The following is a 17,368-nucleotide window of genomic DNA, read 5'->3' as shown; positions in this document are numbered from 1 at the left end:
TACTGTCACACAAGAACATAATATAGACCAAGTCCCGAAGTAACATGCCCTGCAGATTGATGGAGCATGAATGTTTATTTGTTGCATTTTGCAATTATTTCTATATGCATGAGAAAGATCATTTGAGTTTTGCTGCAAAACATGCAGTGGATAAATGATTGACTAACCTCTAATTCTTCAAAGTATTTCTGCCACTTTTGGGGCAAAAACAACATATCAATTTTCAAGCCATCCAGGAAGAAGCTGTTGTCTTGATTGACACTTGCCCATCTAGCCGGCAAATAAAACCAGTGATGGTGCAGTGAACCAGCTGCACATCTTGGCAAAGCACTCTGGCTTGGAAACAAAGATCACCTTCCTCCTGGGTCTGAAATACTTGATCACCATATCTAAAATTTGTCAGATACCTGTAGTGTTTCAAGAAGTTTCACCATCAACTTCACAAGGAACAGGGTAGTGAGGTCAGTTGGTTGATAGTTTTTGTGTGTAATAAAATACACATTTTGTTGTGTAACTTTTTTATTCTGTCAGAAATTGGATTGTGCTGAGATTTTTTCTTTGGTTCTCCTAGATATATTTTAAGTCTGTAAAACTAAGTTGGATTGTCAATGTTTTTATTTAGAGTTGTGAATGTACAAACATTTTTGTGTGTAGCTTCAGGCAATGGCAGTTTCCTAAATAAGAAAGAACATTAAAATGAGGTTACAGTGATGAGGCAGCCTATTTAAAGTCCTCTGGACTTCAGGGCAGTACTGTGTATATGACCTCAAAACTTTAAATAGATTTTTGGCCATTAGCAGGGAGATGAATTTAATCATTTCATGAGTTGTAGAAGGTTATGACCAATTAAACAAGCACTTTTTGACCAATTAATTCTTTTGGGAAACACTTATCTTTTTCATGTGCCATTTCATTTGGTTGCATTGTAGCTTTCAAGGTTTTTGTCTTGCTCTGAAATAAATTGTGATGATGGACTGCAGGTAATGTTGCTTAGGGAATACACTATGCATTAATTTACTTGAAACACTGTGATATATGCTTTTATAGTTAACATTTGTCACAAGGTACATCAGTTAATCTAGGGCTGCTGCTTATTTGGGACAACTCTTAAAGACCAAAAACTATTCAGGAAAATAACTGGTATTCCTTTTGTTTATTTGGGATACTATGCCACTTAATTTGGCAAAGAAACAGTAGGCCAGACATCTTTTAACTAGCTATAGACAAATTAACTTTGTGGCCTTTCGTCACTACACTGTGCTTAAGGTGAACAGTTTTTAAATAGCATCAGTTCTGTGTGCCTCGGTTTAAAAATCAGTGAGTTTGGTCACTGATAGTTGGCGCGAAATAAGTAGTAAGATAGATCAAAACTGCTTTGCTCATGGTGGTTTCAAGCACTCGGGCTTAGAAATACCAGAAATGGCTGGGAGTGAAAATGAAATTATTTCATGACTTCAGCTAGTTAGGAACTGTGGAAAAATTTGAAGGTTTCAACAGTTATCTTGAATATTACAATGTAAGTGAATATTTGGAGGATGCAGTTGGTGAAAAGAGTGCGAAGGCAGTCCCATCATTTACGTTAGGTGTCTGTGATGATTTTGTTCATTTACAGTCAATCAAAAGAACACTGCAGCATACACTCAGCTGTCACCCGTGGCTCCCAGAAGCTGTTTGCATGCAACAGCGAGCACACATGGTACATCATTTCAACAAATAGGTTAAACCAGGTGAAGATAGCTAGTAGGCCTTATACCCCTGAGGAGTAGGGACATGCCTGTCTTTGAAAGTAAAGTCAGCTTCAGTGGACTGGGTAGATGAGATCTACAGTGAGAAGCAATGGTCAGGAAGGTGGTTCTGCAAAGCTCTGTGGAAAGTGAAGGGTAAAGCGGGGCACTGAAGAAGACATGGTCAACCAGTGCAATCAAGGAGGACCCGAGTTGAGACCATTGGACCCAGACTTCCGAGTTCGAGAGACTGCCCTGGTTCAACAGTGTTCCCACTTTAAAAAATTTCCACACAGGTTTCCTGTCACCGTTGGATACGACGGACAACCACCAAACCAACCAATAGGACCTGGTACACAGCTTAATAGTACTGTAGTAGTGTTGATAGTATTCTGATTTGTTCTGAACTTCATTTAAATACATGTTACTCAGTTAAATAGTAGTTTGCCTTTTTTTATATACCTTTTTAGCTATTTACAAAACTTCAGCTAATTGATGCAGCTGTGTAATTGGGCCAAAGTGTTTTGAAATCTAAGTTGCACAACCTGCTTCTCCACTCAATGATATATCATGCATTTTTTGGCTAATCAGTATTTGCTTTAAAAGTTTTAAAGGTTCAAAATGCCTATGTGAATTTTGTGAATTACCAGTATCATTGCTTCTGGTAGCTGTTGTAAGTATATTCACTGTCTTGCTTCTGCTATTGTATTCATTTTTTAATGACACTGAGTAAATGTGTTTCTGGATTTGTTAAAACTGTACATAGAATCGTAAAAAGTTACAGCATAGAAATTAGCCATGTTGGCCTACCTCATCCATTGCTGTCTGTGATGTCTGAGCACACTCATTCCTGCCCTGATGAAGGGCATCGGCCCAAAATATTGACTCTGCGCTTTCCATGGATTCTGCCTGGCCTGCTGAGTTCCTCCAGTGTCTTGTGTGTGTGTTGCTTGGATTTCCAGCATCTGCAGATTTTCTTTTTCTTTTGCCTACATTGGATCTATATACCTTTTGTGCCTTCCAAGTAATTTTCAAAGCAAATTTATTATCAAAGTACATGCATATTACCATATACAATCCTGAGATTCATTTTCTCGCAGGCATACTCAATAAATCCATAATAGAGTACTAACCATAATAGAATCAATGAAAGACCACACCAATCTGGGCATTCAGCCAGTGTGCAAAAGACAACAAACTGTGCAAATACAAAAAGAAAGAAATAACACAAAATGAGTAAGCAATAAATATCAAGAACATGAGATGAGAAGTCTTTGGAAGTGAGTTGTTAGGGGCAAGTGATGTTGAGCGAAATTATCATGTTTGGTTCAAGAGGGATCCAAGTGCCTTTAAAACATTTGTAATTATATTTTTCTCTACCACCTTCCTTAGCAGTTTGTTCCATCTAACCACCATCCTTTATGAAAAGATCTGCCTCTCAAATCTCCTTTAAATTTCTTTCTACTCACCTAAACCTGTACTCTCTCATTCTAGATTCCACTGCCCCAGGGAAAAAGACGTGGACTATCCAGATCTCTGTCCTTGTACTTCTCCAGAAGGTCACGCCACAGCTTCCCATGTTACAGTGAAAACAAGCCCAGCCCACCCAGTCTCTCCTTGTAGCTAAGGTCCTCCACTCTAGGCAACATCCTGGTGTATCTCTTCTCTTTTCACCACATACATTTTTTTTACCCCAGATAAAGCTATCTAGAACACGTGTGGCAAATGGAATTGTATGCAATATTCCTTAATCTTTTCTTCAGTTGAACTGTGAAGTCTTTATACCTACACTCATTGCATCGGCTCATGAAGGCAAGTATGCCAAATGATTTTTGCGTGACTCTTTCCCACCCATGTCACTACATTCTTTCCTGGATAATTTTAACTGACACTGCTTGTTGTGTGTGTCAACTCAGTCTTTTATTTGTACATCCTACTATAATCATTTAGTTCAGCCTTTTGTGTTTGTTGCTTTGGATTTCTAGCATCAGCAGAATTTTTTGTGTTTATGATTTAGTTAGAGCTGTGCAAGCTAGTAGAATTATCAAACTATCTATGTGCTAATTGTCTTTAGCGATATGATTGTGATGACAAAATCCAAATTGCTCACGTAAGTTCCATAATTTGAATGCAATTTAATATCCTCAGGTCTTTATTAACAGCATTATAAGTAGTTTTACAGTTGTTCTAAAGCTCTTGTATGCTTTTATTATACTGAGGAAGGTTTCATTTACAGAAGAGTATTTATAAAGTGACGGATTCAATATCCTGGTAATAGCTAACCCTAAACCAGGGGTCAGCAACCTTTACCACTGAAAGAGCCACTTGGACCCGTTTCCCACAGAAAAGAAAACACTGGGAGCCGCAAAACCCGCTTGACATTTAAAATGAAATAACACTGCATACAACGTTTTGTTTTGCCTTTATGCTATGTATAAACAAACTATAATGTGTTGCATTTATGAAATTGATGAACTCCTGCAGAGAAAATGAAATTACATTTCTGCATGCAACAAAAACATTTTGAACTCCGAAAAAAAGAAGGTTACTTTTAAGTAAAATACTCAACGTCTATTTGAGTCCTTCTTGTATTTATGAAAAACGCCAAACTTAAATTTGCCGCCAGCAGCAAACCAAAAATAACGTCAGCCAGCTGTCAACCTGAAAAATAAAAGGACTATTTCACTGAACAATGAAAACATATGAATATACGTAAAATAATAGGCAATTAAAATATTTATCATACTTGTTCAGGTTGACTCACACCTGACAATGCAGTCGTATTTAGTAGGGATGGATCGATGCTTAGGGGAGTGACCGGGAAGGATAATGTGTTTTTTTCCTCTCTGAACTCACAGAAGCGTTTCCCAAACGATGTTTGCATTGCGATGATTGCAGAATGTAAATACTCCGAATTTATCATGTCGTGACCTTGTTTGAACTCTCTCAAATTGGGGAAGTGAGACAATGTGCCTTTCTGTAAATCTCTGGCAAGCAACGTCAACTTGCGCTCGAATGCCAAAACATCCTCCAACATGTGCAGGGCTGTACGTCCTTACCCCGTTGAAGAGCTGTGTTCAGCGTGTTCAGGTGCGCTGTCATGTCTACCATGAAGTGTAGCTTTTCCAGCCACTCTGGCTGTTCCAGCTCAGGAAAGTTGAGCCCTTTGCTGCCCAGGAAAGTTTTCACTTCTTCCAGACACGCGACAAAGCATTTCAGCACCTCCCCCCTGGACAACCATCAGACTTTGTTGTGCAGCAGGAGATCAGAATATGCAATTTCCAGCTCGTCCAGTAACAAACGGAATTGACGGTGATTTAAACTTTTTGCCATTATTTTATTGACAATCTGAATGACAACATCCATTACTTCTGTGCATTCCGGAGGAAATGTTTGAGCGCACAGTGCCTCTTGGTGCAAGATGCAGTGAAAAGTCAGCAGCTTTCTGTCCAGCGACTTCTGCAGTAAAGCCACAATTCCCTTGTGCGTTCCCGTCATATTCGGTGCCCCCATCAGTAGCTACTGACACCAGATGGGTGGTCTTTATTCCTTTGGCTCTTAAACAATTCAAGACAGCCTCACAGATGTCCTCCCCCCGTGTTTGGTCTTTTAGAGGTATCAACTCAATCAGTTCTTCCTGTGGCCCGGCAGAGTTTACATACCGGCAGAACAACGCTATTTGTTCAATATCACCTTTGTCTTTAGACTCGTCACAGGCAATCGAGTAGGCCACAGCTGAATTGATGTCTTTAATTTGCTGTCTTGTGATGTCTTCTGCCATTTTTATGGTTCTGTCTTTGACAGTCTTTGCAGAGAGGGGCATATCCCTGATTTTCTGCACAATTTCACTCTTGTTTTTAAAGTCTGTGAATAGATGTTCTGAAATCTTAATGAAAGATTCTTTTATATATTCACCATCTGTAAACTGCTTCCCGTGCCTGACTATTTCCTGAGCGGCAATATAACTGGCGTATGTCGTTGATTTTCCAGACTTCATCCATTTCTGGAAATGATTTTTGCTCAGATCAACCTTCCGCATCAGTTCCGAAACGGCTTTTTTTCTCTCATCTCCATCCGGATATTTTTGAGCAAAGGCTGCGTGTTTATTCTGGAAATGCCTTGCGACATTTGACTTTTTGTTGTTTGCTAGTTTCTCATTGCATATTAAGCATACCGGTAAACCAGTCTCGTCAACAGTGAAAGCAAATGAATCTGTCCACGTATCATTAAACGTTCTGTTTTCTTCAGTCACTTTTCTTTTTTTAGAATTCTCCATAGTTGGCTTACCTTGGATCGAAAAATTAAAGAAATCGCGCACTGGCGGGTGTCAGGTATTGGCAGTGGTGACGTATATTAATAGCGATAAAAACACGTTGTAGCGGTGTGCTCACGCAGTCAGTAAACTGCAGTCGAATAACTTTATTCGAACTAAACAGCCTTGCTTTTAAGCCTCCCTCAACCCAGCCCCCATGGACGCAGATGCTGCAAAAGACGCGTACTCACAAACCCCCGTAGGCTATCTCCCTTAGCCGGAATGCTGGCTAATTGTGAGGAAATGTGTCGCCACACTTAGATTGTACAAGATCACCATAATCTTCAAATTTAGAATTACATTTCAAAAGCTAACAAACTAACATAAAATACATTTTAATTAAATACTGACCAATTATTTCCCAAAGCCACAGGGAGCCGCAGCACAGAGGTGAAAGAGCCACAAATGGCTCGGGAGCCGCAGGTTGCCGACCCCCGCCCTAAACCATTAGCTTTAAGTAGAATAAACCTGTTTATCAGGTTTCTCTTCATGGGACCTTGTTGCAATATGCAGGTCCTTGCACTTCAGAAGTCTTTCCTTGGTTCTGAGACATTAACTAAATGCATTTAGCCCTCTCAACTACCCTAACGAAACTCATGGTTCTGTTGAACACAAAATGCTGGAAGAAATCAACGGGCTAGGCAGCATCAATGGAAAAAAGTACAGTCGATGTTTTGAGCTGAAACACAAATGAGAAAATCTGCAGATACTGGAAATCCAAGCAACACACAAAAACCACGTTTTTGCTCAAAACATCGAATGTACTTATTTTCCATAGACTCTGCCTGGCCTGTTGAACTCCTCTAGCATTTTGTGTGTGTTGCTCGAATTTCCAGCATCTGCAGATTTTCTCTTGTTCATGGCATAGAATTTGAAAGTTGGTTGGCTCAAGATATAACTCTGGTTTGGAGGATAATTGAGGTAGTATCTGAATTTAACTCGTAGGCATTGCAGGCTTCACATATCGCAACAGCTAATATTGGCAACATGGTTTTTTTCTAAATGTACTTATCTTGAGGTGCTTCTTTTCTTACTGCCCATCATACCATTGGTGTTCAGGGCAGCATTTGAAGGTCCTCCATCTCTAGCAGTGTTCGGGGCTTCCTTCTTCATGACAGTTGCTTCCTCTCAGTCTTCACTACTGTCGCTCAGGGAAGTGCCGGATGGAGACTCAGGAATACCATTGCGCTCTGATATAGAAGGTATTTTTCAGTGCTGTTTCCGTAAGAATTTTGTTTTACCTGTCAGAGTTGTTAGCCTTGAGCTGAACCCCTGAACCTGGAGGACTGGTGGACCGATCTTGGTCTGGCCTTTACCCTTTGACTTGTTTGGCAAGGGTGACCCTACCAAGAGCCAGAGCATAAAATCCTGTCTCCAGCCAACATAACTCTCTGGATCATTGAGGTACACAAGCCTCCAAACCCAATGACGAGATTATTGTCCTCTTGAAAGTTAAGGTGCTTTGCAGAAGTTTAAAACATGGGTTTCTGGGTAGTGGATTCTCTATTTTTGCTGAATTGTGGATGCTGAGAATAAATGCATTATATTTATCTGAACTTTGGCTTTTTTCGAGTAGAATTGATGACAGATGTGATTTGCTGATTGCATTTCAGGGTAGTGTATGGTTGTATTTCAGGACAGCCAGAGTTCTGTATTGTTGATCCAGATTTGCAAGATCAAATCCCACCATGTCATCTGGGGAATTCAATTCCAATTTTTTTCCAAACAAGAGAAAATCTGCAGATGCTGGAAATTCAAGTAACACACACAAGATGCTGAAGAAACTCAGCAGGCTAGGCAACATCTATGGAGAAGAGTAAATATTCAACATTTCGGACCAAGACCGTTCATCAGAATTCTTATTTACTAGTATTTCAAAGAAAGCTACTCTTTCTAGTGATGACCATGGAATTGCTGGATTGCTGTGAAAAGAAAATCTATAGTTCATTAGCCTCCTTTTTAGGCAAATAAATCTTATTGTGCCTTGGTGTGACCTATGTGAAAATACAGACTTGAAAATGTATTTTAATTCTTATCTGCTGCTGTCTCAGCCTGTACAGCCCACATCCCTTAATAAATGGAAAAAAAAGATGCCGCTTGTATGTATTTGAAAATGTATGAAGTATACTCATTTGGTTTGGGGGAAAGATCATGTTTGCATCCTGTATGAGATAACTAATGGATGTGTTGGGTTAAAACCATTAACCAAGTTTTGACAACTGTTGGCACGGTTTAATATATTTATATCTGTGGTGGAGACGGAAGTCAAAACTGAAAGCAAAGCTCTAATTTTGACCATTGAAAAAAAATCAACTCTTCATTCCAGAAGAGATTGAATTAGAATGTCTTGTTCTCTAGTTGTTGATAGAGCAATTAAGGTGTTTCCTGTTTTAAAGGGCCTGCAACAATTGTGTCTTGACTTGTCCCATGAGTCATGCACTGATAATGAGAAGGTAATTCTGGTAACACAGGATAATGTTGCCCAATGCAGTAAATTAATGTTTCTGTGAAGTATTTTTTGTGCCCTGTTTATCACACCTGTTTACATTATTCTTTGGGTTTGGTTCACACTATATTGAGTTAAATCTGACCTGGATGGTCTTGTTTAATATCCCTGTTAAGCATCGCACAAGGAAAAACTATTCTTTGTTTGAAGTTCTTCAAGTATTGTGATGTAAAGTGCCTTTCTGAAAAGTTATTTTGTTCTTAAGTTTCCTCAAAATGGAAAACAGAAGTTTTTTTGTTGCCGCAGTATGTTTGGATTTTGACTTGTATTCATGTGTCAAAGATTTCAAAACAGAAAATCTTTCTTTTTTTATTGCTTTTTTTTGCCATTAATGTAACTCATTTCCCAACAGTTAACTAGGTGAAGTACAGATTTAAGCTAGTTTGATTCCAACCAAGAGGAAAATACTGAATTTATTGAGCACTTTTTTCACAATTACAGAATGTCGCAAGTATTTCATCGTCAACAAAATTGCTTTGGAATATAGACGTTGTTGAATGGATTTATGTGGTAGACAGTCCATGTAGAGTAAGATCTCAAGGAGTAAGGGTGAATGGCTTTAAGATAGAGATAAGGTATGTGGAGTGAGCTTGAAGAAATACTTAAACCCAGGCTGTAGCTGAAGCAGGGGTATGCTAGAAGCAGTACTCCCAACAGCATTTATTTGCATTTACTTTTGAAATGCTGTAGCTACAGCATTTGGAAAATAGGAATGGTGGAGATAAGGGTATAGTAGCTGGCACAGACGTGATTCTCAGAAAGGCCATGCTGTGTAACTCAGCAGAAAATAAATTGAACAATCAAGTAATCCAAAATGATTACTTTATTGAAATACAGTGTGGGATAGGCCTTTCCAAACCTTCAAGGCACACCGCCCAACAATCCTGAGATGTAATACTAGCCTGTTTATGGGACAATTTATAATGACTAAGCTACGACTGTACGGTTGAGGAAAGAATATGCCCAGCGCATTATGTAATTTCAAACTGATTTGACTGGTTCTCTGGGTGGCACAGTAGCACGGTGGTTAACGCATCACTTTGCAGTGACAGCAATCGCCAATTTGGATTCAATTTCTGCAGCTGCCTGTACATTCTCCCTGTGACCGTGTGGTTTCCTTAGACTTTCCAGAGATATACAGTTAGGATTAGTGAGTTGTGGGAATGCTCTGCTGACACCGGAAGCGTGGCGGCACTTGCGAGCACCCGAGCACAATGCTTACTGATTTGATAATGATCATAAAATAAAGCAGACTTTATGTATACTTGTATGTTTTGAGGTTTCGATGTTCATGTGACAAATAAAGCAAATATTTATCTTCAAAAAGATCTTTAGTGCCATGTAGTCCTTTATATCTGCATGAACTACTGAATAAAATGTCACATCCTCACTCTGATGTCTCTGCTGATAGATGCCTGCTTTGACAATGCAGTACTCTCGTATTGAGAAGATTGTCTGCTTCACGGAGCTTGAACTGACAGCCACCTTATCTGGCTGCGGTGACCAGTAGAAAAACCTTGGGTCTTGATGTATTCCCTAGCTTGTGAATTTATTTTCCCACAATAATGATTTATGATTATGACAATGTTCATCATAAACTACATTGTGTGCAAATGTATCCAAGCACAAATGATTGTAGTCTCATGTGCTATCTAGGGTTATATGCAGTAATGGGCCATACTGGGACTAAAGCTGTCTGGGGATGTATCAAAAGGTTCTTACACAGGTGATCCTTGTTGAAAAGTACTTATTCTTGAGGTTCAAGTCATGAACACGAGAAAATCTGCAGACGCTAGAAATCCAAAGCAACACGTACAGAATACTGGAGGAACTCAGCAGGTCAGGCAACTTCCATGGAACTGAATTGATAGTCGATGTTTCAGGATGGGTTTTAGCCTGAAACATCAACTATTTTTTTCATTTCCATGGACGCTGCCTGACCTGCTGAGTTCTTGCAGCATTTTGTGTGCATTGTAATTGTTGAGGTTGAGTGGTTTTGAAAAGTTTGAACTGCTGAGGGCGAATGTCCGATTTGTCTTTTGAACCTGCAACACATCCTTTTTGTGAGTGCTAGCTTTGCTTGAGGATGAATAGCTAATGTTTCCTTTCCTTCTCATTTTCAGAATAATTCCACCTGCCTTAAAAATGGAAATAGTGAATGTGCATGCCAAACTTCTGAGCATCTGAAAATAAAGGTGAGGTTAATTTATTGTTTTAAAATGACTCCCAAATCATTTATTTGTTTTTATTGATTTCCTATACACTTCACTATTTTCTTGTGTTACTTTGGATTTCCAATTATCAGAGCTTCTAATAAACTGACAGCATTAAATGACTGTTTTGAATGGAGTGCAGGTGCTCTGCAAAATGATGGCCTGTTTTGCCAATGTAGAGGAGGTCATCTTGAGTTTTAAGTTGCATTTTCTCTGCCTTCTCTATGATGAGGCCAAATCCAATCTAGAAGAACTGCATCTCCTATTCCTTTTGAGTAGTCAAAACAAAAATCAGGTTATCCACTCCCCTTTTTCCACTCCTACCAGTCCATCCAGGATCTCTCTCCTTGTTCACTTTTTCCATATCTTCCCACTCCCTCCCCCACCCCACTTGTTAACTGCTTTCATCACCAACTCCTTCCCTCTTACCCAAGACAGAGACACACATTTGGCTCCATCTACCTATTTATTTTGCTTATTTTCCACCTATTATCTTCAGCCTTTGTCTCAATACTCCCACTCCACTGCCCTCAAAATCTCTCCCACCCTCTCTCTATCTGGTTCCACCTAACACCTTCCAGCCTCCCTCTCTCTCACCCCCCTCTTTCTTTTCTTCCATAGAACCATAGAACACTACAACACAGAAAACAGGCCATTTGGCCCTTCTAGTCTGTGCCAAAACTTTATTCTGCTAGTCCCATTGACCTGCATTGACCCTACACGCTCAGCCTTGATGTGAGATCTCAACCTGAAATATCTACCATCTCTTTGCTCCTTAGATTCTGCTTAACCAGGTGACTTCTTGCAGTAGTTTGTTTTGCTCCAGATTTCAGCATCTGCAGACTCTTGTCTCCTTTCAGGAACTTCTGTTCTAAATATTTTTAGATTATTTAGATTTCATAACTGTACTGGTCCTATTGCATTTGCCTCAAAGAGAGCAGGATCATTTGAAATTACAGATGGAAGATGTTAGGGATACTCAGTAGGTCATGGAAAGCATTCATGGAAAGAGAAGCCTAATTAATGTTTCATGTTGATGACCTATTAGAACTATTTTGGTGAGATGAGGTGACATGATACATTAACTCTCCTTCTCCTCTTTTCAGCTATTTTTCAGCATTTTGTGTTTGCTTTAGATTTCCATAATTTGATTTTTTGCTCTTTGATATATGTATGTATTCATCTGTCTATCTACTCACCTATTGTCTTTAATCCCTTCATACCTCCATGCCTTCAAGCCCTTTGAGCTACTCAGCCTAGCAAACCCCCAATTTAACACTAGCCTAATCATGGGGCAGTTTACAATGACCAATTAACTACCCACCAATACATCTTTGGACTATGGGAGGAAATTGGAGCACCGGGAGGACATCCACACAGTCACAGGGAAAACGCAGAAACTACTTACAGACACTATTAGGATTTGAACCCGTGTCACTGATACTGTGAAGTGTTGTGCTAACCACTAGACCACCATGCCTGCCTGTGTGTCTGCAATCCCATGATAGAATAAGAATCGGCTTTAAAAGTCATCCCTGCCATCAGAATAATATATAAACGTTAACAACCATATAGCTACACGTGTGCCACATGAATGCCATTCAAGTGAACCCTTCTGTCGTCACTGGAGTTATCAATCCATATTGGTCATAATAAAATCAAACTTGGAGGTATGCAACAAGTCAAGTTGCAATTAACATTTCACAAGTCAAAATTAACATTTCAGGTCAATGACCTTTCAAAAGAAAGGAGTCAAGTTTTAAGTTTTAGGGAGAGCAAAGTGAGTGTCCATGCTCATGAGTAGTAGTTAATTATTTATTTTAATGTCAGCTGGCATTAACTTAAAACAAGAATTGTCAACTGTCTTGCTCACCATGCCGTCAATATATTGTTTTGCTACTGGACATCCATAGTAGTGTTAAGACAATTGCACCCGTTTCAGTGATCTCTGGAGACAGACTGTTCACTGACATCTTCTATAAACCCACTGATTCTCATAACTCCTGATGCTCATTGGAGGAACTGTGACTTCTATGTCCAACTGGCTGAAATCTGCCAAACAATGGTGAATGGACAGTTCATTGGGTCTAATTAGATGGCTTCTTAACAGTTGTCTATGCGTTGGAGCAAAAAGGCATTAAATCATTTTGTAAAAGAATTTGGATGTTTTTTCTCTGATCAAGATGGAGAGAGGGAATGGGAGGGAAGAAAGATCATGCTTCAATTCCTCTAGTCTGCTCCTACAGTGCTGGTGGGTGGTGATATATTTACTGTAATCCTCTGATGATGCGTATCTCCTTTCCGCTAATAGTGCTAAACTGTAAGGTGTGGAGTTTAAGCTTTTCCCTCACAGCTTTGTTTTAATTTGTAGAAATTAGTCTGCTCCCAGCAGAAATGAGAAGAATTCAGGTGAGGTTAATTAACAATTAGTGACAAGGGTGCTACACAAGTAATGAGACATATTTATAAGGTTAGGTAGGGTTTATGCTGAAACCATACTTTTTAAAAAAATTTCCTCAGAGATCCTGGAAGTTACTGTTTCCAGAACAGATAATTCAATACTGTGAGAGAGCAGGGTTAATAGTCTGCATTTTACAATCTTACTCTTTACTAGTCAGTAAAAATGTAATCAGAAAGGTATCAACATAATTTTAGTTTTGATTTTTTTTTAAAAATTCTACATGGATATGAAGTATATGATTAAAGACTTTCATGAGTGGCAGAGACTGAGGCTAACCTTTCAGATAGAAAGAGTGTACATATGGGTGGTAGAGTTGTCTGCCTTCAAGCTCCATCAATGCGTTATAGTTATTTTTGCAGTCATTGCCATAGTGTAAGTTTGTGAACATTGAACGTAGAACAGTGTAGTACAGGAACAGATCCGTGCTGACAGTGGTGCCCATTTAAGCTACACATTTGCTGGCATGTGGTCTGTATCCCTCAGCTGTTCTTGTGCCTGTCTAACTGCCTTTTGCAGGCTGCTATCATATCCACTTCTACCTCTTATCCTGGCAGAATGTTCTTGGCACCCACCACTCACTTGTGTTTTTAAAAAGAAAACCTGCCTCGCACATCTCCTTTAAACACTTCTCCCATTCCCCCTAAAGCTATGCACTTTGAATTTGACATTCCCACCCTGGGGAAAATAACTATCTAGTGCTTTATTTTATGAGCATGTATATTGTATGCACACTTACAACTTACTGAAATGTATATAATACAAATATGAAAATTTGATTTTTATTCCTGTAATGTGGGTGTTGCTGTGATGGGGAGTATCTGACCCACATTTCTAATAACGCTAGAAGGTTGTGCTGCCTAGATGTGTAATTTGGGGAAACTGGTGATGTTTCTATGCATCTACTTACAGCAGTTCCCTTGGTCTAAATGTTGGCGAAGGGTCTCGGCCTGAAACATCAACTGTTTATTCCCATCCATAAATGAGCATCTCTAGCACATTATGTGTATTGCTTGTTTGAAAGGTGTTATTAAGAACCCTTGCTAAATTGCAGTCGATGCAGTAGCTTCAATACTCTGCAATTTGTAGTTGCTGCTCTTGGGGGGGGGGGCACTGGGTCCCAATACTCTCGGAGATGTTATCGAAGTCTGTAATTTATGGATTGGACTGTAGTTCATATCGGTCTCTTTCAGTTCTATTGTGTTCTTGCCCATTCATTCTTGTTACTGATTGGTGGGCTGGGGTTTTGTGGTCTGATGTTGTTTCTCTATGTGAGTGATCTGTTAGTCTTTGTGTGAGGGAGGGATGGGGGGGGATTTTGCAGTTTAGTTTTTGTTTTTCTTTTACTGTAGGGAGGGGATTGATTGTCTTAACTACTTCAGTCATCTATATTTTTTGGCTAACTGGAGAAGACAAATCTTAGTTGTATTCTGCATACATATTTTGATAACAAAAATGGACCTTTTGAACCTTTTCCTGGATGATGTTGAATTGTCAATATTTTTTTTTGTTGCAGCATAAGTGGAGACTTATTCCTTATAGAAGATGTCAAGCCTTTAGGAAGTTAGCAGTAGAATAAATGGCTAGAGAATTCGTACTATATGACCTGCTCTTGTAGTTCATGATAATTGTGGGTGAGTCAATTACCTTTGTGGTCAGTGGTGACCCACTAGATGATTTGTAGTTAGTTCCATTGAATAGTAAATCACAATGGTTTACTGAGGTTTTGTTGGAAAGAACACTTCCCATATAAAATGTTACTTGCTCCATAATAGTCAACACCTGGCTGTTGTCCATGTTTTGCTGCAGGAAACACAAACTGTTTTATTTCTGGGCCAAATCTCCCTTTGTTTTAAATTGCATCTCTTGGTAAGAGCACAGCTGCACAGCAATCTGTTCAGCTGAAACCCTACTATATGACACAATTTTAATATTTCATGTATTTCAGGGACTTTACAGCTCTTCTACAGACAAACTGCCTCTTGTTTGAGCCAAAAATTTCAGATTTTGACTCATCCGTCCAGAGCATTTGCTGCCAAAAAGCCGTTCCTCCAAAGTGGAACTGAAGCTGAAGGGTTGGGGTGCTGAATAATGGCAACAAGTTCTGTGGACCGATGAGTCAAAATTTGAAATTTTTGGCTCATACATGAGGCAGTTTGTCTGTAGAAGAGCTGGAGAGTGCTACTTGGGTGAGTGTCTGCAGCCAGTAGTGAAACACGATGGAATTACCTGCAGGTTTGGAGCTGCATTTCTGCAAATGCGATCAGGTCAGAATTAATGGAATCCTCAGTGCTGAGAACTACACACAGATATGCATGCATCATACAGTCTATCAAGAAGGTGCCTAATCAGTCCCAACTTCGATGTGCAGCAGGGCGATAACCCCGTACACATGGCCAAGGCCATAAAGAACCATCTTCAGCAAGAAGAATAACGGAGTCCTATACAGATGGGATAGCCGCCACAGAGCCCTGATCTTACATCATTGAGGCTGGCTGGGATTACCTGGAGAGACAAACAAGTGAGATGGCCAGTGTCTGCAGAAGAACTGTGGCAAGTTCTCCAAGATGCTTGGAACAACCTACCAGCCGATTTTTCTTATAAAACTGCATGACCGGGTACCCAAGAAAAATAATGCAGTTTTAAAGACATATAGTATTGCTTCTTCAAAGCAATACTATTCCTATGTTCAGGCTCCAGGGTGATCACAAGTTTTTTTTACTGTTTACTGCTCTTTATAGTAAATTTTTTGATATTTAGTAACTTTTCATTATTTTTGAAAGCATTTTTGCTTAACAATATTTTTTACATTTGCCAAAGACTTTTGCACAATACTGTATATACTCTGAATCATATTAAATCCAATCCTTGTAAATGCTTTATATAACTGTTGAAAAAGACACTGTCTTTCCAAACTATTTCATGGTTAGTGGGAAAAGCAATCTGATCATAGATTTATTTCTAATACTTAATTAGAATCCTTAAACCAGTGTAGCCCGTTTTGCCTAATTACACCCATGTGTCTAATTTGCCTACTAACCTGTATACCTATGGAATGTGGGAGGAAGCCAGAAAACTCAGAGGAAACTTGTGCTGTCATGGTGAGAAATTACACCCTCCTCAGGAGCAGGAGTTGAACAAAAGTCACTGGTGCTATAATAGCTTAACGCTAATCGCTATGCCACTGTGTTGCCTCACCATGTTTTTTTTTCAGCCTTTATTTTGCTTTCAGCATTCATGGAACTAGTTCCTGTACTTTTAACTTTTTATTTTAAAACGACTGTTATTTTCTCATGTGATCTCATGTGATGCATATTTAGTTGTAGCAGCTAAGAATTCAAGGTTCAGTATTTGCATTAACACAGCAGCAGACTGCAGATCAATTTTTCCCCCTAATGTATTCAATTTGATCAAAATTTAATATATTATTCCTCCTTACTCGTATCTAATTATTCAGTGCATTCAAAATAAATCTGCAGGGGATAGAGGTAAAATAGTTTACAGCAACAGAATGCAGAGACTTTTTTTGTAAGTTTGTGAACATTTCAATTGCGCTAAAGGCAAATGACCAAGGCAGCTGGAGATCAATTTAGTGTTAACGATGCTTTCTGGAAGAAAATCTCTCTTACAGTCTGCCTCGCCCTAGTGGTGGTATTAAAGGAGAAAGGTGAGGTGATTTCAATTTACTGTCAACACTTTCTGGGGATCTTTGTTTTCTCATTGCCTTACTTTCACAACAGTTCTGGAGGTTCTTGGGTAACAAAAGAGACTTACAACTAGTGCTGCAGATGGACATGTTGTGCTTGATTAGTGGTGAGCCAAATGCATTTCTGTGTACTGTACATCTGTTGTTTGTGTTTGGTCTTCATGTGCTTTGAATGGATAAACTTGTGCACAGTACCTTCCTGTATGCTTCTCTGCTGGTTTCAACTCTTTCTTTCCATAAATAGTGAGACTGTCATGGAGGCTTTGAGGACATGGAGGACTATAGTGTATTTTTTTTTTCTCTACCCTCACAGAAATTGCTTGCCATGATGAGCTCAGAGTAATGTGTTTGTTTTGGACTTCTGGCATTGATGTGACTCATCCATTGGAGCTGATAGAATGTGATCGGAGTACCTATCCTGGGGCATTGGCCTGGGGAGAGATGCTGAT

General features: G+C 39.3%; 1 protein-coding gene across 17 annotated transcripts in view; it reads left to right on the top strand.

Moving 5' to 3' along the window:
• sipa1l1 (signal-induced proliferation-associated 1 like 1) overlaps window positions 1-17,368 on the top strand; it is a 392,549-nt gene that overhangs the window by 39,722 nt on the left and 335,459 nt on the right. For all 17 annotated transcript variants that reach the window (XM_059954480.1, XM_059954471.1, XM_059954439.1 and 14 more), the window contains exon 2: window positions 10,666-10,737. The gene's annotated coding sequence lies outside the window, so the exon portion shown is untranslated. The remainder of the gene's footprint in view (window positions 1-10,665; window positions 10,738-17,368) is intronic.

The sequence above is a fragment of the Hypanus sabinus genome, chromosome 2, assembly GCF_030144855.1.
Source record: "Hypanus sabinus isolate sHypSab1 chromosome 2, sHypSab1.hap1, whole genome shotgun sequence".
NCBI classification, from domain to species: Eukaryota; Metazoa; Chordata; class Chondrichthyes; order Myliobatiformes; family Dasyatidae; genus Hypanus; species Hypanus sabinus.
The sequence above is the reverse complement of the archived record's forward strand: the minus strand, read 5'-3'. Positions and strand labels throughout refer to the sequence as shown.